This window comes from Tauraco erythrolophus, chromosome 2, assembly GCF_009769465.1.
Source record: "Tauraco erythrolophus isolate bTauEry1 chromosome 2, bTauEry1.pri, whole genome shotgun sequence".
Taxonomy (NCBI): domain Eukaryota; kingdom Metazoa; phylum Chordata; class Aves; order Musophagiformes; family Musophagidae; genus Tauraco; species Tauraco erythrolophus.
The window spans coordinates 42,166,509-42,191,952 of NC_141466.1; positions in this window are offsets into that span (position 1 = coordinate 42,166,509).

Here is a 25,444-nt window from a genome sequence, read left to right on the forward strand (position 1 = left end):
GAATTACATAGCTTAATCTGCATAACACTATTTTGTATTTCAGATGTGTAGATCTCATTGATGGATATCAATGCTCTTGTGAATCGGGATGGACCAGCTCAAGATGTGAGATCAATATTAATGTATGTCTTTAAATTTTATTTTAATTATTGGGGAAAGGGCAATATGCCACTTGAAACTCATTTTCATTTAAGTAACTTCTGAATGGGTCAGTTTATTGAAAATGCATAACAAATTCAGTTGTTTCAAATCCATTCTGAAAAGCTCATTGTTTGTTACTTACATGAAACTGCATTAAAAAAGACCATTGAGAAAATACCTAAAGAGCTTTGAAGGTGAAGTATGAATGATAAACCTGAAAAGCCACAGCAAGCTAAGCCAACATCACCTGAAAACCATTTATCCCTCAGTTAAGCATGGATGACATAACTACCAAATTTGCATTTTGAGACCCATTTGCTGTAGCTTAACTGTATATTTGAATATTAAACCTCAAAGTGCAATGTTCTACACTGACAGAAAGCATGGCTTGTGTTTAAAATTTCAAAATTCAGGTGGTTCTAGAATTCTATGATACAAAGTCATGGCATACAAAATATACTGCCCACTTCCTCTTCTTAAGTTCAAAAATATTTTTGTTTTATCACGGGAAATGGTGGTGAATAAGAAGGCATCTGTATATGTGAGTTTGTGCCATGAAGGTTCCCATGGTCAGCAAACCAACTGACCATGACTACATCTGGCATAACAATGAAACAGCCCTTACAATGTTGGCCACACTTTGGAGAAAGTATTGAATTGGTTTAGAATTTTTTGGGTTTTGTGCCAAAAAGAATTTAATCAGATCTTGGTACATGGTTCTTTTAAGTGTATTTAGTCTGATGAGAAAGTGTGGCATGAGATTTGCTTCTCTTTGGACTATCTGGCTTCTAATGCTGTGCTTCTGAATTGTCAAAAACACATTCCAAAATGTTATCCAAACGTCTTTTTAACTTATGTATGCATGTAGAGATCTTTCATTATTTTTTATACATAGCTAAAAGTAGTAGATAACTAAAAATACCTCATATTACATAAAGGAAGTATGGTCTATAACTCTTCTGTTGAAAATGCATGACAGTCTCACGCAAGGAATAAATCTAGATGGTATATTATCTTCCAACTTCCTTTACAGAAATAAAAAGTCAGAAAATAAGTAATTCAGCTCAACAGAGTGCACACCATGATATGATATTGTAAATTTGTATGATTATCAGCTGTTGCCAATGCTAATACAGAATACACTTGGGTAATATTTTCTCTAGCAACATCCATGATTTACACTTTCCTCCATTTTAAGAGAATGAGAGATTAAATGACCTGTAGACAACTGCATAAAATCATATTCAGAAGATATTCACTTTTCATACTGAAGTGTTTGAAAATGCATAGATTAGAAATTCATGGAAAGAAACAATATACATATACGTTTGGCAGATAAGTCTGTCAGAATGATGGCTTCATTTTTTATATTCATTCTATTTGCATGCAATGTGATTCCCAGATCAGACTACGCTGCAGGTGTCATATTTTTAAAGGCTCTAACACTGCGTTCATCCTGCTCAGATATATATCATGCCCATGCAAGTCTTACAGTGATCAATAAGGCTTTCTGACTGTGTAGGGGTGTTCACATCTGGATGATCATGGTAGACTCATGCTCTGTAATTGTTTTGCTCTAGATTAACAGCAGCCAGTTCCTTTGTTTAAAAAAAAAAAAAAAAAAAATCAGAAATTAATCCAGGTAAATACATGTCCATATTTTCTTCACTTGAAGATATATTTCTTTGTATGTTTGCAGTTTATGCAACTGCCTTGAGTGTAGGTGCCAGGGTTTTGTTTAGAGGGGGGGTTCAGTGGTGGCCTCTGTGAGAAGAGGCCAGGGGCTGCCGCGTGCTGGACACAGCCCATTCTGGTCAGCTCCAACAGACCAACTGCAGGAGCCAGCTGAGCTCCTCACCCAAGATGGTGACATGTCTGTGGAAACGTATTTAAGAAAAGGTAAAAAACACTGCCCAGCAAAGAGAGGAGTAAGGGGAAAAAAGGTGTGAGAAACAACCTGGCAGACAACAAGGTCAGTGAACAAGGAGGTGCACCAGGTGCCAGAGCAGAGATTCCCCTGCAGGCCCTGGAGGGAACCAAGGTGGAGCAGGTATTTCCCCGTAGTCCATGGAAAAGACCATGCTAGAGCAGATATTCGCACTGCAGCCCATGGAGGGAGGAACCTTGCCCATGGCAGTGGGGTTGGAACTAGGTGATCTTTAAGGTCCCTTTAATCAAATCATTCTATGATTTTATGACTCTATCTGTGATTATCCACCCATGAGACAATTTGTGTGTGCAACAATTCAGGGATCTCCTACCCTGAGATAATAAGTTCATTTTAAGTAACAGTGACTGAATTGGAGATTCTATTAAATGGAGAAGTAGCAGCAAAATAGAGAATAGAAATCAGAGCAGTAGAGAAATGGATGAGACCTACAAGAATGTTGCAGAGGAGTTTCACCTTCAAAGTGGTATGCCCTCTGAGGACATTCCACTGATAGGTAAAGTTCTGGTCTCTTACATAAAAGAAGTCTATCAACTGATATCGCAGCATGATCTTGCATCAAGGACGCTCTAGCAACAGAGAGTGTCTTAAAAAGCAGTACTATTCAATTATTAGGTACATAGGTAACTGGATTTATGACATTAAAGAAGTCTTGGATACAAAGTAATTTGCTTTGCATCTGGAAAGACAGTGACTGTTAGACTATCTCTAGAGACATTACTTCAGTGTACGGGAAAGGAGCCAATAACTGTGACCTGTGTTGATAACCAGTAACGGAGGAAAGTGTAGAAGGGATATTCTTGAAGTTATAAATCCAGGCCAGGCAGGAATCTGAAATCTAGGACGTGCATCTAGCTTTCTTTGAAAGACTGATAGTTCCACATGAGACCTGAGATGCAGAGATTCAGCCGCAGTACACGAGTAATATACTGATATAGATAAAAGCAATTCAAATGCACTTGAAATGGAAGACTTTGAAATTGGAGGAACCTGTACAAGAATAGGTTGCACCTTTATCATCATGGAATAGAGCTATTGAATGAAAATTAAAATGGTTGTAGGGTAATATTTAAACTAGATGCTTGGAAAATGCTGACTAGTATCGAAAAGCACTAGTTAAGAATTACAGAACTTAAAATCCGAAAATTAATAGTGTTCAACGTACCTCTGAAAAGACCAGCATCTGGCTCAAGAGTGGTTAATGACAGAGATGATGTCTATTAGTGACTGTAATAGAGCTACATTCATGACTGTAACATGAGACAGCATGCCAAATAAATCCAGCAGACAGGCATTCCATTTCAGGAAAGGAAACTATGTAAAAATGAGATGCATTGTAAAGTAACTTAACAGAAGCCAGCTAAAACCACAAGAAACTTACAAGCAGACTAGGAGTTATTAAACAAACAATATGTTAAAAGCCCTGGTAAAATATGTGCCACAGTTCCAGAACACAAAGCCTGTTAATGAGTTAAGGAAGAAACTTAACATTGTCACAGGGAAAAATAGGCATTTTAACAAATGGAAAGCTTGCCCACATGGGAAGAACAGAAAAGTCCATAAAACACAGTAGTTCAAATGTTGGCAGGAAGTTCAAAAAGCTAAAACACAAATTGAGAAGTGCCTTGTAAAGGAAACTCTAACTTGTAAAAAGCTCTTCACATCTACCAAAACTAGGAAGCCAGGTAGGGAACTGGTGACATTGCTTGATGGCTGAAGTGTAAAATGGGCACTCAGACGAGGCAAGGTCACAGCAAGAGAAGCTCAGTGAATTCTTAGCATTTGAGGAATGCTAGAAGGACCTCACAAAATGGAGAGAATGAAAAGGTGGTGAATATGCTTCAATGTAAGACAATAACCTAGGGAAAAATAGCCTAATACCTACACCTGAATTCAGGACTGTCAGTTACAACTCAGGAAAGAAGAAATCATTGTCTCAATGTGCAGTCACAGTGCAGAATAGCAAAAATAACCACCTCTGAGCATGATCAGGAAGAGCACGAGGAACAAGACAGAGGGCATGATTTCACAGCTATATAAAACCCAGGTGGGCTCACATATTGGGTACTGTGCACGGTTCCTCAAGGAGGACGTTATGGAGTTAGAGAAGCTACAGACAGCAACAAAAATGATATGAATTGAATAGTTACCTTGTAAGGAGAGATTTAAGTGGCTGAAAATATTCCATTTGAAGAGGAGAAAGCTGAGGAGAATGTGATTAAGGTTTAAAGAACTGTGACAGTGGTAGATAAACTTAAATGGAAAATTTCTTCACCAAAATCTGTAGTGAAATAACTGGGGAGACATGATGAAAATAATTGGAGAAACATCTGGAAGAAACAGAAGTACTTTCTTTCACAGAAAGCAGAGAACCTCTAGAACATGCTGCCACAGAAGGCTGGGGAGGCAGGTGATCTCTTAGTAGGTTCAGAAAAATTAGGCAAGTCGTGGACAACAGGTCCATAAATAAATGATAAAAGAACCAGTCAGGGAAGTACAGTTTATCATGTCTGATTAGACAGTTCTGCTTGTTGGAAGGCTGCATGGGACACAGACTGTAGAAAGCAGTAAAGTTCACATGATTTTCCTAAAATGGCTTCCTCTCCGTCACTATTATAAACAAAACACTGGGCCAGATCAAGCACTGGTCTGATACAGTATGTTCCTGCTCCGTATCATTGTCTAAAAAATGGGTTTATTTTTATTATTTTTCTCTTCTCCTTGTGTCCATAATCTGAAATTTCAAAGCAAAATATTTTGGTCATTTTGAACTCATTTTGAATTAAATTATGTAGGATAAAAACAACATTCTGAAATACGGAAATAAATTTTTCCAGTTCATTCCACAAAATCTTGTATGTATATTTACTTAGCCAAATTAAAAAGCTTTGGCAAGTTAATAATTAAACGATATGGATATGTGATACTAATAACAAAAAAAATTACAGAAACAAAGAGTAACAATTTTACTGGTTACAACAATACACTTCATTTATAGCTTTGTTAAACATAAAATAGAAATGGGCATCTGGAGCATTCGTCTCAAACGTTATTGTAAATCTCAGGCTTTTACATGGCAGCAATGCTATTGAGATTTATCCCAAAATAAGAGTGCACTTCAAACTCCCATGTGAATGGAAAAGTCCATTAACAGCAAACCACAGTTTAAACTAAGTCCTATTTTAAATGTAGCAAAGGAGACCTGGGCCTTTTGGTCTCTTAATAGCAACAGTAATTACAGCAGATGGTTGCACTCATGATAAATTAAATAAATTAAACTGCTCTAAAATATCTTTGAAAGGAACTGAAATGTATAAATATAGTTTCCTACTAATGCACTGAGCTGTGGCTGTTTTGCATAACTAAGAAACCATATTAAAAGATTAAATTGTACATTTCCTATGAAGTAATACTGTAAATTTAGACTTTTTTTTTAAATCTAGATTCAGAGTGCATTAAAAACTATATGCATACTATATTTTGTGTGTACAAAACTTTGCTTTAACACATGAATTAGTTGCTAAAGCATTTATTTACAACATTGATTTCCTTTCTGCCTACTTTTAATTTTTTTGTCCTAATCCAAACCCTTAACCACGTGGCTCTTCTTTATCACAAAAAACTCCGCTTTTGACCTGAGAATAATTTTGCAGTCAGTCCTATCATTAAATGGCTGGAAACACGACTCTCAAAACCATCTTTCGTGATGCACTATCTAACTTTGAATTCCTTTCTTATCTCTTTGTTTTCAACACCACCAAATTCAAGTTTTAAAGTTCTGTTTGGTTCTACCTCCTACAAATCAGTGACTTCCACCTGGATTCCCATTTTCACACAAATATCAGGATGTTTGCTTCCACTCCCTGAATTGGTGTTTAAGTCCACTACCTTATTCTGCTTCAATTCTTCCTCTACAGTTAATCACTTCATAGTTGTCTACAAAGAAATGAAACAGCAAATGGTACTTAAGGCTTTATATCGTAAGTATTCACAGGAAATTAGGCAGTATAATGCACCACACACATACAATTATGTCAAAAGAGAGATTTGTAAATGTAAATCTTTAATGTATATTTCCAGTAGACTTTTTTTCCCCACATAGTGGATCTGCATGAGTTATTTAGATTCAGAATTAGTCTGCTTTATAATTACCTTTTTTGATATAAAGCAAAAGTTCACTTAAATAAAAATATCTCTATCATCACAATTATTTTTGCCTTGAATCTCTTTCATAGAAATAGATTTTGAAGTGTTGTTAGAAATACTTTATTTCTAATCAGAGTTCCAAGGAAGACTAATGAAAAATCGTCCTTTCTGTAGGAAAGGAAAAAAACCATCCTAACTTCTGAAATGCACTTATAGATTTTTTTTTTTTAAGAAACAGAGCTGAACTGACACATTATTTGGAAAAATAATGAATTTTAAATATTTTTATTAATTTTCTAAAATGTATCCCCTAATAATTTCTTCAAGCTATGGATTGTGACTAAGGAAATGATATAATGCTATACGTAGAAAGTTGGCATTTCTTAGGCAGATTGACCTCACTTGCAAAGACAGATTTCAGTATGGACCCACAGAGTAGGACAAGGGAACAGTATGCCTTGAGCAAAGTGCAGTGCCTTTCTAGGTCACCTGCTAGAGCCCAGATTTCAGAACAATGCTCTGCCAACAGAACCAGTGGACTGTGCTGTGCCACATGGGCCCTCTTAAGAGACAATCATCCCCTTCCCAGTGCAAACAAGATGTACCACACCATGACACTCAGAGAATAAGAAATAATAAATTGTGCTCTAGTAAATGTAGTAGACCTTGTTTTACATTGTTTGAATGAAGGATTCTTAACAAAACCTCCCCTTAAAAGAGTTGCATAACTAGAAATTTCAATATTCTCTCACTTCTTTGGCTTGACTTTTAAATTGTCCTGCTATGCTAAGAAAAGCAATGAGGACTTATATGTGTCGTAACAATAATTTACTAAAAACAAAGCCAGAAAATCACCATTCTCTTCTCCTGTCAGAAATCTGTATACTCATAGAATCTTAGAATCATAGAATCATAGAACCATAGAATCATAGAATGTTTTGGGTTGGAAGAGACCATAAAGTTCATCTAGTTACAGCCTCACTGCGATGGGCAGGGACACTTTCCACTAGACCAAGTTGCTCAAAGCCTTATCTAACCTGGCCTTGAACACTTCCAGAGAAGGGGCATTCACAACTTCTCTGGGCAACCTGTTCCAGTGTTTCACTACCCTGATTTTAAAAAATTTCTTCCTTATATCTAATCTAAATCTACTCTCTTTCAGTTTAAAGCCATTGCCCCTTGTCTTTTCACTCCATATCCTTGTAAAAAGTCCCTCTCCAGGGACTTTAAAGTGCTGTAGGCCCCCTTTAAGTGCTGGAAGTCTGCTAGAAGGTCTCCCCAGAGCCTTCTCTTCTCCAGGCTGAATAGCCTGAACTCTCTCAGATTGTCTTCATGGAGAGGTGCTCCAGCCCTCTGGTCACCTTTGTGGTGCTCCTTTGGACCTGCTCCAACAGCTCCATGTCCTTCTTATGATAGAGTCCTCAGAGCTGAACACAGTATTCCAGATAGGGTCTCATGAGAGCAGAGGGGCAGAATCACCTGCCTCGACCTGCTGGCCATGCTTCTTTTGATGCAGCCCAAGAGATGGTTGGCTTTCTGGGCTGCAAGTGCACATTGCTGGCTCATGTTGAGCTTCTCATCAACCAATACCCCAAGTCCTTGTCCTCAGGGCTGCTCTTGATCTCTTTTCCACTCAGCCTGTATTTATGCTTGGGATTGCCCCGACCCGTGTGCAGGACCTTGCACTTGGCCTTGTTGAACTTCACAAGGTTCGCACAGGCCCACCTCTCCAGCCTGTCAAGGTCCCTCTGGATGGCATCCCTTCCCTCCAGCGTATCGACCACATTGTACAGCTTGGTGTTGTCAGCAAACTTGCTGAGGGCGCACTCGATCCCTCTGTCCATGTCGTCAACAAAGATGTCAAACAGCACCGGCCCCAGTACTCTATACAAATAATCACAATTGCATAATTTCTATTCTGTTAAATCATTTCATTTATTTATAAGGGAACTTATTGAAGCCGTCTGTGTTTTAAAAGATGAGCAGGGAAGGGAAGTATTGATATGCTGGAAAATGTGAGGACTGCGCATCATTTACAGATGTGTGGACGTGTGAGGAATGAGCAGAGCACCCAACTGAAGTTAATAAGGGGCACTTATCTTCTTTTTTATTGTGACAGTGGAAGGAAGAAATCCCTTTAGAGCAGGAAGAATCAGACAAGATGGGGCCTGAGAAGCAGCTCTTCTGGCCTTCTGGTTTCCTTGGAGATGGATGGCTGCAGCTCTGATTTGACTGAAGTTGCTTGTAAAGGGAACAAACTACGAAATAGAAAGGGAAAAGATAGAGGGCAATGATGGCCGCAGATAAAGCTAGGCAATACAGCTCAGTTTGGACAGAGTATGACAGAAAATGAAGTTTTACAGCCTATGAATAAACAAAAGTAGTGAGTTAACTTTGTCTGGCTGCCAAACACCTACCTAGTTGCTCTTGCACTTCTCCTTCTCATCAGGGCAGGAGGAGGAAATGAGAAGAAAAGCTTGTGGGTCAGGATACGGACAGGGAGATTGGTCATGATCACCAATTATTATCATGAGCAAAACAAACTCAACTTGGGGAAGATTAATTTACTGTCAACAAAAAACTAAAACACTTTCCTCCCAACCTGCCAGAAAACATGCTTCTGCATAGGCTTCTGCCAGAAGCCTGGTCCAGTGTGGGCTCTCCATGGGCAGCAGCTTCCTTCAGGGAACACCCACCTGCTCTGGTGTGGTGTTCACACATGTGGCAGTGTGGCTATCTGCTCTGTTGTGGTCCTTCATGGACTGGAAGGGGCCAACTCACTTCACAATGATCTTCTCCAGGGGCTTCAGGGAATATGTGGTAGAGCACCACCTCCCCCTCCTTCTTCTCTGATCTTTATGTCTGCAGGGCTGTTTTTCACACTTTTTCCTTACTCCTCTCTGATGCTTTGCTGCACATTGTTTTTACTCTTTCTTGAACTTTCCCAGAGGCACCACCATCTTGGCTGCTGGGCCCTGCAGTCGGTCCACAGGAGCCGACTGGAACTGCCTGTATCTGACACAGGGCAACTGCAGCCTCTCCTCACAGCCTGCCCCTCCAGACATCACCCTGCAAACAAAACCTTGCTATGTAAAGCTATTTTAACAGGATTCCACCAGATGAACACCTGAATTATCTTGATTTCTTTTCTTAAAGGAAGCAATCTGCGAGGCCCCGAATTGTGTGTTACTGCTTGGGGCAAAAGGCAGCAGGTGTGTGAGGCCAGGCTGAGTGGGAATTGGGAGATGCTCACACACGGAGCCCGTACGCTGCTGCAGCAAAGGGAAAGCCTTATGCCTCCTGTTCACACCCCCAGTGAGCCGAAGAGGCCCCAGTCAAAGCATGAGATTTTCGACTCTGAGGAGATGAAAAATGAAAGTATTGCTTGAAAGAAATAAAGAAGTCTGAGAGAATAATAAAAAGAGTACTTGCTGTTTCTAGAAAGTCCTGAGGAATCAAACAAAAAAGTCAGAGACAAAAGCTGTCACTGTTACTGCCCTTCAGTCTTTTACTGTTATGACTGCTCAGTGATACCTGGAGATCTCAGCATTTTCTCTGCTTTCTAAATCGAATATTTTTGCTGAGAACTCCAGCAAGGAACTAAAAGTAATTTTATGATTTTGGAGGGGGGGGGGGGGGCCGTTGTATTTTGGTATTTTGTTTTTGTGTCGTTTTTGTTTGTTTGTTGGTGTTTTTTTTTTTCCCCTAATCATTCGTTACTAGCAAATTGTTAGTAGAAGTTAAACAGAGCCATACTTGGAATAAATGTTGTAATGTAATGAAGTACTTGCTCTATGCACAGAGATTGCATCTTGGAGTAAGTTGACACTGCATGTAGACGGAAGGAAGAAATTTTTTACAATGAGGATAGCGAAAGACTGGAACAGGTTGCCCAGAGGAGTTGTGGATGCTCCATTGTGCTGGGTTTGTGTGAAAGGGTTTAGGTAGCAGGAGAGGGGCATCACCCCCTGTAAATTCCCAGGCTCCAAAAACGGTCGGACGGGTCTCTGGCCACCAGGTTGGACCCCCCCATCCCCTCAGGCGGCGGTCGAGTCAATCAGCGCGACTTCCAATGCCCTATTTAAGACGGGACAAAGGAGCCCGAAACGTGGTTTTGGAGCTGCAGCCAAGACGGAGGAGGTGGGGGCTGCCCGCCCTCCCCCCCCTCCCCCCCCCCCCCACCCCAGCCCCTCGGGCAAGGGCTGACCGCGCCGGGCCGGCGCCAGCGGCTGGAGATGGTCGCGGCGGCGCCGCCTGGGAAACTCGGAAGCGCTCAGGTCCTGGGGTGCCACGAGGCCGAGTGTATGCAGAGAGGGCTGAGATCCGGGAGAAACGGACGCACAGACACCGGGTCAGCGCAGGTGGAGAGGGAGGAGATGCCGGAGCGGGGATTGCCCTCAGCCTGCCGTGAGGCGGCAGCGGCCCCGCTGCAGCTGTGAGAGACTCGGCGGGGCAGAGACCCACTCGCAGCCCGGGGAGAAGCCCAGGTTGGAGCACAGATGCCTGAGCCTGAGGGAGGTGGTAGAGAATGAGACTGACGACGAAGTAGAGACGCATGTGAAGTCCATGGAAAAACCTGCGCTGGAGCGGGTGGCAGCTCCCTGAGAGCCCGTGACTCTGTGGGAAAAGCCTGTGCTGGAGCAATCTGATGGGTAAAGATTGCATCCTGTGGGAAGGAGTCACATTGGAGAAGTCTGTGGACTATCCTGTGAGGAGGGGATCCACTGGAGCAGGGGAAAAGAGTGTAAGGACTCCTCCTCCTTTAAGAAAAGGAGCAGCAAAAACCAACATGTGATGAACTGACCTGCAGCCTCCCTATTCCCCGTTGCACAGGTAGGAGGTAGAGCCGGGAAGAAAGGAAAGGTGGGAGGGGCAGGTATTGTTTTTAAGATCTGGCTTTGTTTCTTGTTATCCTCTCAAGTAACTGCTAATGAATTGAATTAATTTTTCCCCAATCCGAGTCTGTTTTGCCCGGGACCATGGTTGGTGGGTGATCCCTCCCTGTTCTTGTCTCAGCCCTCAGTCCTTTTGTTAGTTTTTCTCCTCTCCACCCCACGGAGGGGAGGAGTGAGCCGGCAGCCTTGTGGTGGCTGAGCTGCCGGCTGGGATAAACCTCGACATCCGTCCCTGGAAGTGTTCAAGGCCAAGTTGGATGAGGCTTTGAGCAACCTGGTATATTGGAAGGTTTCCTTGCCTTTGGCAGGGGGGTTGGAACTAGATGATCTTTGAGGTCCCTTCCAACCCTAACCATCCTATGAGTCTATGTATCGGCAGTTCTGTATAGCAATAGGTGCATTAACTACTCACGATCCTAGTACACTGATACTTATTTCTTCACCTTCCATTGGAACTTTGTCATGGGTTTCTTGTCAGATGTCAACATTGAAAGTATAAAGCCCGACCTATGAGATCCTTTTATGCCACCAATACATTCAATCACCTTGAAAATATCCTATCTGTCAAAAAGAAATACTGATTTGTGCCTACTTTATTGAATACACTTGTCCAGTGTGGCATTTGGAATCATAAAGCGATGCATCATGGTTTCTTTATTCTCACTATTGCTGCACAATTCTTAAAACAGAGGTGATTTCACACTAACAAAGGGCAAATTTTTCCGGGCAGTTGCTCCAGCTTCCACAAGGATTATTAGTTCAAGTTAAAGTAAATATATTTAGAAAATAGTGTTCTAAAAAGCCTTATCAAAGGGTCTTGTGGAGAAAATAACTATGCATTCTTACTTCTTAAATACAGATTCATTTTGAAGCTATCCTGTTCTTACTTTTTTTGTATCTAGCTAGATTTTAAAACTTTCAGTCAGACTTTGATAATTACTGTCTCTTCCTATTAAGTGTCAATGCTGACTTAAGAACTTTCCATGTCCTCATCTTCAAATAGTTCTCCCTTCTACAACAGTTTCCAAGTTGTACCTGCATAACTATGGGTCATCTGCTGAGAAACAAATTAGAAAACTGGCTTTAAAAAAAAAAAATTAAAAAGGTTTATTTGTTCTGTTTTTGTTGTTATTGCTTTGTGGTTTTGTTTTTTAACAAGTATTTTAATGTATTATTCTGGCACAAGTAAGAAGACAATGCAGCATGATTTGGGATGAGGAAATTGGGATGAGGAAAAAAGGAAGGAATTAAGAACATCATAAGCCAGAACAGCACCGGAAACATTAATTATCTAAAAACACTGGCAATTCCTGAAAAAGTTTATTCCCCTTTGATTTCACTAGGAAATGAAAGTCAAATTATTTTTTGGCTTCAGGCCTGGATTGCTGATCAAGATCAGTGTACGTTTCTGTTCTGTAACAATATAGAGATTTTTATTTGTCATAAAGGTGCCAACTTTAGGAATAACGTGTGTGTAGGTGTGTGTGTACGAGTGTATAGTGATGGTAAGAGAGCTTCCCTTTCTCACTACACGGTATACCTCCTTTCCCCAGAAATGAGATTGGGGAGAAGAGAGGAAAGAGAAAAATGAAATAGAGAAACTGGCCTCATGATCAGTGAGGTATTGCAAAATAGGTTTCTTTTCTGCTACTGGCAAACATTTGATTCTGATGGCAAAAAATTGCAGCAACTCACATTTATCTGCAAATGAGCAGCGTTCAGTCTATTAGCTTGAGTTATTTATCACCATTTAAGCTTGGTATTTATTCTCTGTATCTGCCAAGAAAATATTGTAGATTTCTAAGGGACCAAGCCTGTGCTACTCTCGCTGACTGCAGGAGTAGTAGTGGCACTTGTTTGTTTTACTCACACAGGTTAATCGTAAAATTTTGAAGGATTAGTGTAAGATTAAGACATTGTCTTTGAGGCTTAAAAATTATGCATTTTTAAGTTCCAGATCAAACTAGCATTTCAGATTTAGTAAAGACCCATTGGAAATAAGACGGTACAAAATGAAGTATGAATAAATAAGCAATTATAATACTTCTATATAACATCAAATTTGTGTTTTGGAAAAACTAAAATGACCCATCTTTGTGAATATTATTTTTGTAGTTTTCAGGTTTCATAGTTATTCAAAGACAGTTTTCCTTTGACAGGATCTGATCACTTCTAGGTGAGAAAAGGTTAAAGGAAATCTTATTAGGTTGGGAAATAGGCACCTGAGGTGCCCAAGTCTTTCCCCCTGCTGTACTGGAGAAGAAAATTTCTAAGACTGTGAGTCTCTGCAACTGTTGTTCTGATTTGGGAACTGTCTGGTTAGATGTCATAGTTAAGATTCAATCTCCATTAAAAAAAGGAAGACAAAACTGAAATAGCATTGGTCGTTAGGTGAGCTTGTCTTCAGGGAATCAGAATAGTTGGGAATTCTCTGTAGAGACACCTATTCCCTACTGCCAAGCGGTAAAGTCAGTCTCTGGCAGGATCTCAGACAGTCAGGACTTGGTCACAGCTGTGTTGCAACTTGAGTTTGCCATCTAATGTCATTGTTCTTTTAGACTATGAATTACAGCATTCAGCGGTAGCGTCGTAGCTCTCCTACTTGGAGCTAAACTTATTTATGGCATTTTTCACATAGTCGTGTATCTGTTCACTGAAACAGTTTTCTTGCCTGAGTTAAGAACAGTGCAGACTAGCACTTCTCTGGTAACAGTGTACTCTAGTTTTCTGCAAGTCTAATGATGAACTTCTAACTGCAGCATGTCAAAATATACTGGAAAGTGATAGGTGTGATTTCTGTCCTACAAACTGTCTGGTCTTTATGTTACTGTGAAAAATAATTACTGTGAGCAGTTTTGTAAGATTTGCAAGAATTCATTCCATAGAAGAAAATGAAGAGGTTTTACAGTAAGTTTGCAACTTGATATGACTGTGACGGGTTATTGAGCAAAAGCTGTGAACATTTGTCTGAGCTTTGAACTTATCCTTAGCTATTTTGATGATTTGATATTTTTTTAATTTTAACTTTTGAATTATAATTAAATAAAAATATGATATATTAATTGATAGATTTTTAATTTATTCTGCTAAGGAGCAAAGCTGTAAAAATAGAAGTAGTAGAGATGGATACAAGTGAATGCAAATTAAGAAGACTAGACAAGAGAAGTTACTGGAATAAAAAAAAAGCCAGAAATTTGGAACTCTGGATTGCGAATTTTTTATAAGTAAACCAAAGACAACTTATGTTTGCCCACAACAAATGAAATTAATATAGCAAAATACTGTTTCTAGAACCTAGGCACAGGACTTTTGGCAGTTTGTGAAACAATCTCCATCTTCCTGTGGGATGCATAATTCAATTAGTTTATGTAATGCTCACTAATAAATCACCCTATATACACCCAGCTGGAGAGCTCATAGGAAAATAAGTTGTTATCTCAGAATTCCCCATGGATATCTGAATTTACATTCTGCCAAAGCAACTGTAGTACCTGCAGGAAATCTGAGTGCCCTTCGATATCCTTAAAGAAGTAGACCTTCTAAAGTTACAGGAGCATGAGAATAAATTTAAAATACTGGATTTAGCTAGACTATTTGGGTGGCAGCAGCAAAAAAAAAAAAAACTCCTTTGGGATACAAACAAAAAATAGGTTTCTGTGCTTAAGGGCAAAACCACATTTTTTGCACCTGCAATTGCACTAGCTAAACTCCCCTGTAATTTTGGAGAAACATTAATTTGCTGCTACTTTGCATGGTTTGAATTTGATGAGTTTCATATTAGCTTTATCAGAGAGAATTGTTATTATGTGAACACATAAACATTTTTACATGTTTCTATTTTCAATATTATGCATTAATTAATAATAGGAAAACATTTATCAGGAAATACTGGTAAAAGGCTTGTGTGCCTTGGTTAATATAAATAATTTTTTATTCTCTCCAGAATTGTCTTACTAATGTGGCTTTTTAAACTGCAGTAGGCCCTACTATAAAAACTTAGAAGGAATAATTGTATAAACTATGGCTCAAAAACATGCTTTAAAATTTTAATAAAGAAATCATGAGTGGGAAGCACATATTTATGGCTGTAAGACTGCTTATATAAAAATATATTTACATTTCTCCAAGATTAATAAGTAGGAACAAGCATAGTTTCAGGAGTGTGTATGAGTCGTAATCAAAGGATCTTTATATAAACAAAAATTGCCCCAAATTAAAGACTTTTGTTTATTAAACAGTAAAAAAAAGGCCAATACTCTTTTTTTAATCTCCAGATTCAGTCTCTTGCACTTGCTGTTGAAATGAATGAATAAGTAACATGTTTTAAAGCTGTGTAGTCAATCTGTTATTATTTTTCTCCTCAGGAATGTGAATCTGCTCCTTGCATTAATGGAGGTTCCTGTCAAGATGCAGTCAATGCATTTGTTTGCACTTGCCTGAGTGGATACACTGGCAGGTTTTGTGAAGTTGATGTTGATGTTTGCAGTGAGCCTACGCTGAACTCAGTTCTCTGTTTCAATGGAGGGGTATGTGTTGATGGACCTGGAAGAACTTTTCATTGCAGGTCAGTATGAATACTGTCATGTAACTTCTTTAGTTAATACACATTGATTTGCTAAGATATCAAGGTGGTGTTGTTACCATGTGCAGCAGTATGTGAACTCAGTTGGATTTGATGCTCTATCTAGTGCTCAGAAATATTGTTATCTTAAGCCGTTCACTGTTTAACATCAGGCCCTTTTATCTGGAAACTCAACTTATAGTGCTTTTCAGAATTATATGTGGAAACTTCTAACATAAACTGACCCTAAAAAGTTTAAAATCATCATGTTTATGGATAGATACGTACTCCTGTGATTTGCACTGAAAAATTAATTTGCAATAAAATTTAGGTGACAGTTAGTTTGTATATGTTAGTATGTGTGCACTGATATATATCCAAAGAAATTCCCTATGATCCATCATCATCCTTCTCTGGGTGTTTAAGGTTTCTAACTAAACACATGTAATATTACAGTTTATATGTTTGTAACAGAACAAATCTTCTTTAAAATTAAGCTGTTCTACAGATTATATACATTATTCTCTACTACATCTAGTAAACATATCGACTCACAATTATTATCTAAGTCCCTATTCAATTGCTACATTTCTAGAAATATTAAATACTAAGCAAATATTTTATAAGCATACTTAACAATGAAGCATAAATATCTTCCCCTGTACAGTCATGTATTCAATATTTGGATTTTGATTGATGGCCAAAATTGAGGCTTAAGGATAATGATTTTATTTTTAAAAAAGCACCTGCTAACGTTAAGGTAAGAATGATCATTCTTAGTTGTGTGTAACAATTTGATAGCTTTGTAATATACTATAAGAAATGAAACTAATTTAATTTCTTATGAAATTAAGAAGATTAAGAAACAAATTAACTATTTCCAATCTGTGGCTCAAATGACCCGTTGCTCCTTTGTGTCCTTCTGTTAATAGTTATAGAATTTCATTAGTATTCAGCAGAATTAACAAGAGAAATGGCCCATGGACAGCCAGGAATTACTGTTGTTGTAACTTAAGCAAATATTTGCCTTGATTGCTGGCATTGTTTTCTAGAATCTGAGAGGATCATCATCTGTGATTAATTTCTATCCTAAAACTAAAAGGTGAAGTTACAATGACTCTTAGGGCACACAAACACATTAACAAATAAAATCTCCACATGTCAAATGCAATACAATAATTATATTCATGAGCATAGAATTGCATGAATATTTTGTGTTTGGAAGGGACCTTTAAAGGTCACTTAGTCCAGCCCCGTGCCATGGGCCACAGACGTGTTTCATTGGATTAGGTTGCTCAAAGCCCAATCCATCCTGGCCTTGAACACTTCCAATGATGGTGCATCCATAACTTCTCTGTGTAACCTGTTCCAGTGTCTCATCACTCTCATTAAAAAAAAAAGTTTTCCTTATATCTAAAGTAAACCTACCCTCTTTCAGTTTAAAAACATTGCCCCTTATCCTGTCACTACAGGCCTGGAAAAAGTCTTTCTCCATCTTTCGTATAAGCCCCCTTTATATATTGAAAGGCTACTATAAAGTCTCCCCAGAGCCTTCTCTTCTCCAAGCTAAACATCCTCAACTCTCTTAACCTGTCTTCATAGGAGGGGTGCTCCAGGCCTCAGATCGTCTTTGTGACCACCCTCCGCACTTACTCTAACAGCTCCATGTCCTTCTTGTGCTGGGGACTCCAGAGCTAAACACAGTATTCCAGGTGGGGTCTCATGAGTGCAGAGTAGAGGGGCAGAATCACCTCCCTCGACCTGCTGGCCACACTTCTTGTTATGCAGCCCAAGATACAATTGACTTAATGGGCTGCCAGTGCACATTGCCAGCTCATGTCATATTTTTCATCTACCAATATCCCCTAGTCTTTTTCTGCAGGGCTGCTGTCAATGCATTCTCTACCCAGCCTGTTTTGATGCCTGGGGTTGCCCAGACTTAGGTGCAGGACCTTGCACTTGGCCTTATTGAACGTAATGAGCTTTGCATAGGCCCAATCCTCGAGCGTGCCTCTGGATGGCATCCCTTTCCTCCAGCATGTTGACTGCATCATGCAGTTTGGTGTCATCTGCAAACTTCCTGAGGGTGCATTCAATCCCACTAGCTATGCAATTGATAAAGATATTAAATAATATTTGTCCCATGAGAACTCAAATATGTTATGGTTTAGCTTAAACCTCTCAATACATGCTAAAATAATTCACGTTAACTTACTTCTGCAGTGGGTGCTACCTGCATAAAGACTCCTTCCGTGGCTGAGATTTCTGGTACTTTGTTTAGCCCCTACTATTTGATCATCAGTCTGAAATTTCAATCTTGTAGATTGTCCTATTTCTTCTTTCCCGGCTCATGTTCACTCTAGCCTTTTTTTTTTTTTAAGTTTTGGGGGCTGTAGCATCCTTTCTTCTTTCAGAAATGAATCTTCTGAATTAAATGAAATTATGTGAGGGTAACTACCTTGCACTTGCTTCTGAGCCCAGCATTGGCCATCAGGAGGAGCTGTTAATGGAATCACAGTCTGGAAAATTGCAAATAATTAAAATCAGGATTTTTAGTGTTGCCAAAGTCACAAAGGTTTTCATGAGTGATGTGAGACTACAGTAAGGTAAGTTGATATGATATATGGTTGTGATCCTGCAAAAGGAAGGGCCATACTTGATACAAATTTCTTCTGAGAGGTCCAGGGAAAGGACTTTTTTCAGCTGATTGCCTCTTCTATGTTGATATGCTTCAGAAGACAGGCATAACTCCCTTTCTTATCCTTCAGCAGCTGCTATGATTCCAAGTAATGTGTACAAATGGAAATAAGAAATATAAAAAGATCCTTGAGTTGGGTTTGCTCTTGTACTGTGAACATTATGATGTGAACACTACTCCTTTTATCCCATTCCTTCCACTTCCTTTAAGAAGTCTGAAGAAAACTCATGTACAGACTGGAGAATAGGACTGATACAGAGGATGGAAAAGCAGAATAACTGTACAATAAGGAAGGGAGAAATAGCTTCTACCCTAGCAGAACACCACAAATGTTTGAATGAATAAGTAGTCTTGATGCCTCTTATACACTGTGGAATGGGCAGGAGGAAAGACAAAAAAATCCAGTATCGTTTAGAATCTCCTTGTTTTGAGGATCTGGCTCGGGATGTTTGTATTATTGTGGCTGGTAAAACTGGAAATAGCAAGTAACGAGAAGTGTCCAGTAATTGGTGTCAGACTGCCTTAACTGTGGGCAGCACGGCCTGCTTCAGCTATGATGTACATGATATTTTACCCAGTAGTATAGTGGATGGTTCAGCTTTTCTTGAATTATGTGGGAATCAATTACATGAACAACCCTACAGGCTTCTTCCTGAAATGAATATGAAAAATACCCTTTGGGATAGCCCTTGAATTGTGTGTTATCTGAAATATCTTTATGTCTTCAAACCCTTGGTTTAAAATTAAAACAACTCTTTGGAAATGAGAGGGGTGCTGGGAGTTGTAATTCAGTTCTATCCTGGGCAAACTGCCACTGAATCAGGGCTTCAGGAAACAGACTACCATCTGAAAAGATGCCCACCTACCTTCCTTTGTATTTTAGTCTTCTTAATTAAAGGAACTGGCTGCCGCAACAACAAACATTATATAAATTAGCAAATTAATAATAAAGCTATCATTGGGCTCAGGGGGGCTTTCAGAAGACAATTCAACCCAACCTACGTACGGTTCTATAATAAGTATGTAATAGGAATTCTGAAGCCTTTTCACAGTATTTTCCAAGTATTTTGAGGAAGAGAAACTGTTCCACCTAAAAAACTCAGATTTTTTTCATTATATTTAATCCACATTTGGTTCATCCTCACTTTTGTATCTTTTGGTGGCCCATAACTAGCTAGGACCTCTGCAGGGATTCAAGAAAGGGATTAAACCAAGAGTGGAGATGCTGCATGAGCAGAAGACTGGAGTCTGAAAGACATATCTAGCTCTGGTATGCAGATTGCACATAATATAACAAACAATAAAGTAGAATGGTTTGTCTTAATAGCATGTATAAGGTAAACAATATATTGCTAGTACAAAGCAGATAGTTGTGGGGGTGTCTTGGTTTAGCCCAGCCATCAGCTAAGCTACCACACAGCCAGTCACTCACTCTTACCTCTGCGCAGTGGGGTGGAGAGGAGAAAGACGTAACGAAAGGCCTGAGGATCGAGATAAGAACCGTGAGGGATCACCCACCAATCATGGCCATGGGCAAAACAGACTCAGCTTGGGGACAAATCAATTCAATTTATTATCAGATCATTCAGAGAGGATAATGAGAAGCAAAACCAGATCTTAAAACCACCTTCACCCACCCCTCCCTTCTTCCCTGCTCTACCACCTCCCTCAGCAGTGTGGGGGGATGGGGAAGGGTGGGAGTTGCAAGTCAGTTTGTCACACCCTGTTTCTGCCACTCCTTCCTTAAGGGAGGGAACTCCTTACACTCTTTCCCTGCTCCAACGTGGGGCCCCTCCTCATGGGAAATAGTCCACAAACTTCTCAAACATGAATGCTTCCTGCAGGATACAATCCTTACCCCTTAGATTGCTCCAGCATGGGCTTTTCCCATGGAGTCACGGCTTCCTAGGGCACAGCCACCCACTCTGGCATGGAGTCCCTTCCCACAGAGTGCAGATGCAACTCTGCTCTGCCGTCAGCCTCCAGCAGCATGGAGTTCCTTCCCACAGAGACAATCCTCTGTGAACTCCTTTAGGTGCAGGCATTGTCTGCTCCAGCAAACCTCTCGCACATTCTGCAGGTGGATCTCTGCTCCAGAAGAGAGCTGCAGGAGGGCCGCCTGCTGTCTCACCACAGGCTGCAGAGGAATCTCAGCTCTGGCACACCTCCTCCCTCTGCATCTTCTCTGTCCTTGATGTCTGAATAGCTGTTTCTCTCAGTCCTCTCTCTGCTGCAGCCGTGCCGGACCAGTCCGGTCCGATGAACGTCGGCAGTCCCAGCAGGGTGGGCACCCCAGGAGCAGGGTGCTTCAGAGCATTTCCAGCTGTGCTACTGTGGCCATCTCCAGTCACATGGTGCTGACGCAGTGTGGGCAGCTGCCTGCCCTCCCCCATGGGGAGGCCAACCTCCCCATCTCTCCATTCTCTTCACTGCAGGTCCTACTTGGTTCAGATTCCTTTGTCCCCTTCTTAAATATGGCGTTCACAGAGGCACGAAGTGGCTCAGCCCTGGCCAGAGATCGGTCTGACTGGTTTTGGAGCCAGGGAGGCTTCTCATATCTCCTTACAGAGGCCATCTCTGCAGTCCCTCCACTGCTATCAAAACCCCACTACACAAACTCAGCACAGGGAGGAGCCTAGGGGGTGCAGTGTTTAGGGCCACCTAGGCAACTGTATCCAAAAAACCTGCTATTATTTCTGTTGTGGTATGCAAAAGTAGTTATCTGTATGATTTTTGCAGAATCAAAGTTGTTAAGGATTTGGTACGTGACAGTCATGTATTTAAATTGAAAACTATTGCAGATTGCAAATCAAACAAAATATAGTTTGCTCTTGAAGAAACACTGCTTAACAAGGGTGCAGCCATGTTTTTAATTAATTGGGCTTTGCATGTCTCCATAGGAATTGTCCTTAGCAAGTTGTAATAATGCAATGTGAAGTTGACAAATGCATTGATTGCTGTGGTGATGGAGCCCACCTTGAAAAAGTAACATGGAAATTTGGCCAGCATCAATGACAGAAAACATTGTGAATGCTTCTGACTATTGCTGCCGGGAGTATATATTGCATTATCATTTTCCCTACGACTTCCTAGTCAACTAGCTAACAAAACAAAACATGACATCACCATATATAAGAAACTGTTTTTTAAACAGAAATGTCATTTATCAATACTGTACATTCAGTCCTTCATCCTAAAGGAAAAAGAACTATTCTTTGGAGCTGTTCATGTCAACTGCACCTCCAGGCAATAATCAAAAGGTTTTCCTGTACTTCAAAATGCTTTAGCATGTGGAGCGTTTGCACAGCTGTGTGCCCACATCAACTGAAAGAGTGACTTAATGGTAAAGTATTAATTTTGAGAATCACTCAGGTCTTATGTGCCGTGTAACAGAAAAGGCATGCTTCTGTTGGAAGACTTAACTGAAAACCTTCATTTCATTTAGCTGTTGATAGCCTGCAAGGTCTGACCAAAGTTGCAGAATACACATTACACAGAGATATGTATCTATCTAAGTTTCTCAGAGCACTGAGATAAGTGTAAGAAGAAAGTAATTTTATCCTATAGAAGGAGTGACTCCAATTCACAGGAACATCAGAATCTCCTAAAACAGGCAAGTTGTAAAACAATAGGTTCTCACTTCATTATGTGCTGTGAATGCGGACGAAGCACTCTCTCTCTCTTTCTCTGTCTCCTCTGTTTGAAAAAAGATGCCCCTCCGTTTATAGGTAGATAACAAGATGGGTTCTGCATGACTGGCTGATTTCATAATTGCCTACTTAGTTCTTTACATTTAGTGAAGCACGAATATTTTATATTTTAGGGTTTGCATTGTGTGTGTGTATTAGGTTACATGAAAATACAAGACTGAGTGTACTGGTTCAAGCCAAGAACCATCTAACTATGCTGTTTCCAAAGATGGCCATAAGTGGCTTTCCAGGAAAGAATATGAAAAGTGCATGCCTACTGTTTGTCCTCCAGTACTCTCTCATGCTCCCTCAAACAGAGGTTTTCTTGAGCGTGTTGTGGTTTGTTCAGTAGAATTCAGTGGGTCTCTAAGTACTTACACAGTCTTCCCTTGAACCTATACAAACTTCTCCACTGAGGAGGGGACTTTGACTAGGCAATCTCCAGATTGCCAAATGTCTCCCTTTGTTAATTTTAAGCACTGCTCCTGATAGCTTTATCTCATGTCCTCTAATTCTAGTGTGGAAAAGGAGAATGAAAAGCTGATTTCAAGCCATCCCTTCCTCTCTTTCCTGGGCCACTGCCATATTGCCCCATGCTCCGTCCTTTCCAGGCTAAAGATTTCTGACTTTCTCAGTCCTTCCTCTTTCAGAAGCCATCCCAAACTTTTGGTCATCCTTGTTGCCATTTTTCAAGGCTTTTTAATTTCTATTTTGTCTTTACTGACGTGAGGGGACAAGAAATACACAAAGTATCCAAGCTATGGGCCACTCTGTGATTTATACAGTGGCATAATGTTTTTTTTGTCCTTCTCTATTCCTCCCGTAATAACAACTTTCATTGGTGCTGGGAGGAGAAGGAACACAGGTGTTTCAATTTTATTCTTAAGTTGGCTGATCACTGAACTGTAACTTCGATGGAGAATGGTTAGATAAAGTTGGCATACTGACATGTTCCTGTACCACTCCATGTATAATTAGTTTATCTATAAATATGCATTTAAATATATATATGTGTGATTTTTCATTACATTGCACTTCTTTATTTAATCAAAGTTCTATTCTTGCTGTCAGAGCAATAAGAGCAGGCAATTATGTTAATGACAATTTCTAACCATTTATTCCATTTTATAATGACAAATGCTTGTGTCTCCGTGTGAAAAATACTAATTGTAATAATAATATGAAATAGTATAATAAAAATGCATATCATGTCCTGTATTTTTCTTGATTTTCTGGATGTATAGTAAAATTCACTTATACATGTGCCAAGCATATATAGGAAAAAAGAGTAAGTATATCATAGTCTTTATTTGCTACACGCTAATATAAAGTAAATGATTAAATTAATAAACTGCATATGCTAACTGGTACTCTTAACATATCTCTACATTTTCAACTAAAACCAGAACTGTAATCATAAAAATGTTAACATGTAATTTAAAAGACGTAGTTCTCCAGGCGAATTATAGTTCTGAATTATTTTAGAAATGTTTTTTAGAAATCTTGTCGAGAAGCAGCTTTGGTGCTCGTAGCTTGCATCCTGTCTAATAAGTTTTTATTAATATATGTCTTATTGCTCCCTTGCTTATTCATATGGGATCAAATTGATATGTTGCTCTGCTTGTATGATATTGCAGGAAAGGTAAAGCAATACAGCACAGCTGTAAAGAGGCAACATATCCGTTTTAGAGAGCTTTTTCCTATGCTAGGAAATTTAGCAGAAGATCAAGATCACAGGATTTGGAAAGAGTATTTAAAACAAACAAATAAGGTGTCTGAAAATGTTTAATGTGTTCAATATGCCTGATGGAATAGCTGCTGTAGCTGTGTCCCCTAGTACTTCTGGGCAAAAGTAGAGAAAAATTATCATTCTGTCACTCAAATGGATATTTATATTGATATTCAAACATTATATCAAACTATTTTAAATACCTACAGAGGCATTTTCCCTATTAAGTAGTAAAATAGAAATAGGAAAAAATTAAAATGGTAAAAGACTGTAAAAGTAGAGCACGAAGAAAGGTAAGGCATTAAGAAACGTATCCCAAACATGGCTGCTGGTTTTTTTTTTTAATAGATGCATGTTCTGTCTTGTCGCGTTTTACTAGTGATATTTACAATGGTAGTACTGCATCTAGTTAAAAATTATTCACTCTCCTTACCATTTCAAAGTTCTAAAATTCAACAGTAAAGTACAATCTGCTAAAGAATTAGCATTGTCTACAAAAATGCAGACAACAGTGTCTGGAAATGAAGCACTAAATACTAGTAGAGAAAAAACACATCCGAAAGCAAAACACAAATCTAGTACAAACCACCCAGCTGTCCAGTCTTCTCAGAATAAAACCATTTTAAAGCTTATATCTGAATGGCTCTTGCCAATTGCTATATTCTGTTTTTTGAAGCAAACATTTTAAAAATTCATTGCCTGAAAAGGCACAGGATGCCTCTACCCTATGTATATATTGGTTTTATCTTTGTTTTTGTTTTTCTAGCTAAGTTGTTTTCTGACTTCATGAAACAGAAGTCAAACAAGAATAGCTGCTGGGAATTGCGTTCACCTCCCCATTATACAACATGCAGTGACTGAACAGTTGGGAATGTGCCTGTAACAGAACATTTCATTTTTTTCTAGCCACACACAGAGAATATTTAATTCAACATTATCCAAAACATGCATACCCAAATAAAATCCAACACCTGGAACAAGATTTAAAATTTCACAGTGCTTTAAGATGTAATGTGCTGATAATTTATTCATAATTCCATATAGAATACTAAAGCATACTACACAAGTGATTCAAACACATACGACCTTAGATATTTTTGCTGTTACTGCCTTCAAAACTTTGTGATATTTGTGGCATTCTTCTTTTTTTTTTTTCTAAAATATGTATTCTGAGTGCATGTACACAAGTGGCACACATATTGCTAACAGTTACTTCGCCTTTTTATAGTGATTGTTCAGAAAACCAGCAATAAATCTATCATAAAAGTTGCAACATCATTTAAAAAAAGAATATTTCTCTATTTGATTATATTATATTAAAGAGTCATATAATGTGATAGTTGAAAATGCTTAATATGTTATCATTTAAAATCCTTTATTTACTGTTTTGCAGAATTCCAACCTACTGGCATTTTGCAAACATAAGAAATGTTACTACCTTGTATCTTGAGTGACAGCCCACAAGTTAAAAAAAGGTCTATGCTTCATACGAAAACTACTAGCTCAGACAGGAAGACAGTTTTCTAGAATCCTTGAGGGTATTTTTGAATAATTAAATGAATCTGCTCTATTTTTTACAATACGACATAGTCATAAGAAGTATAAAAAAGTGAGGGAAAATATTATTTCTTATTTTA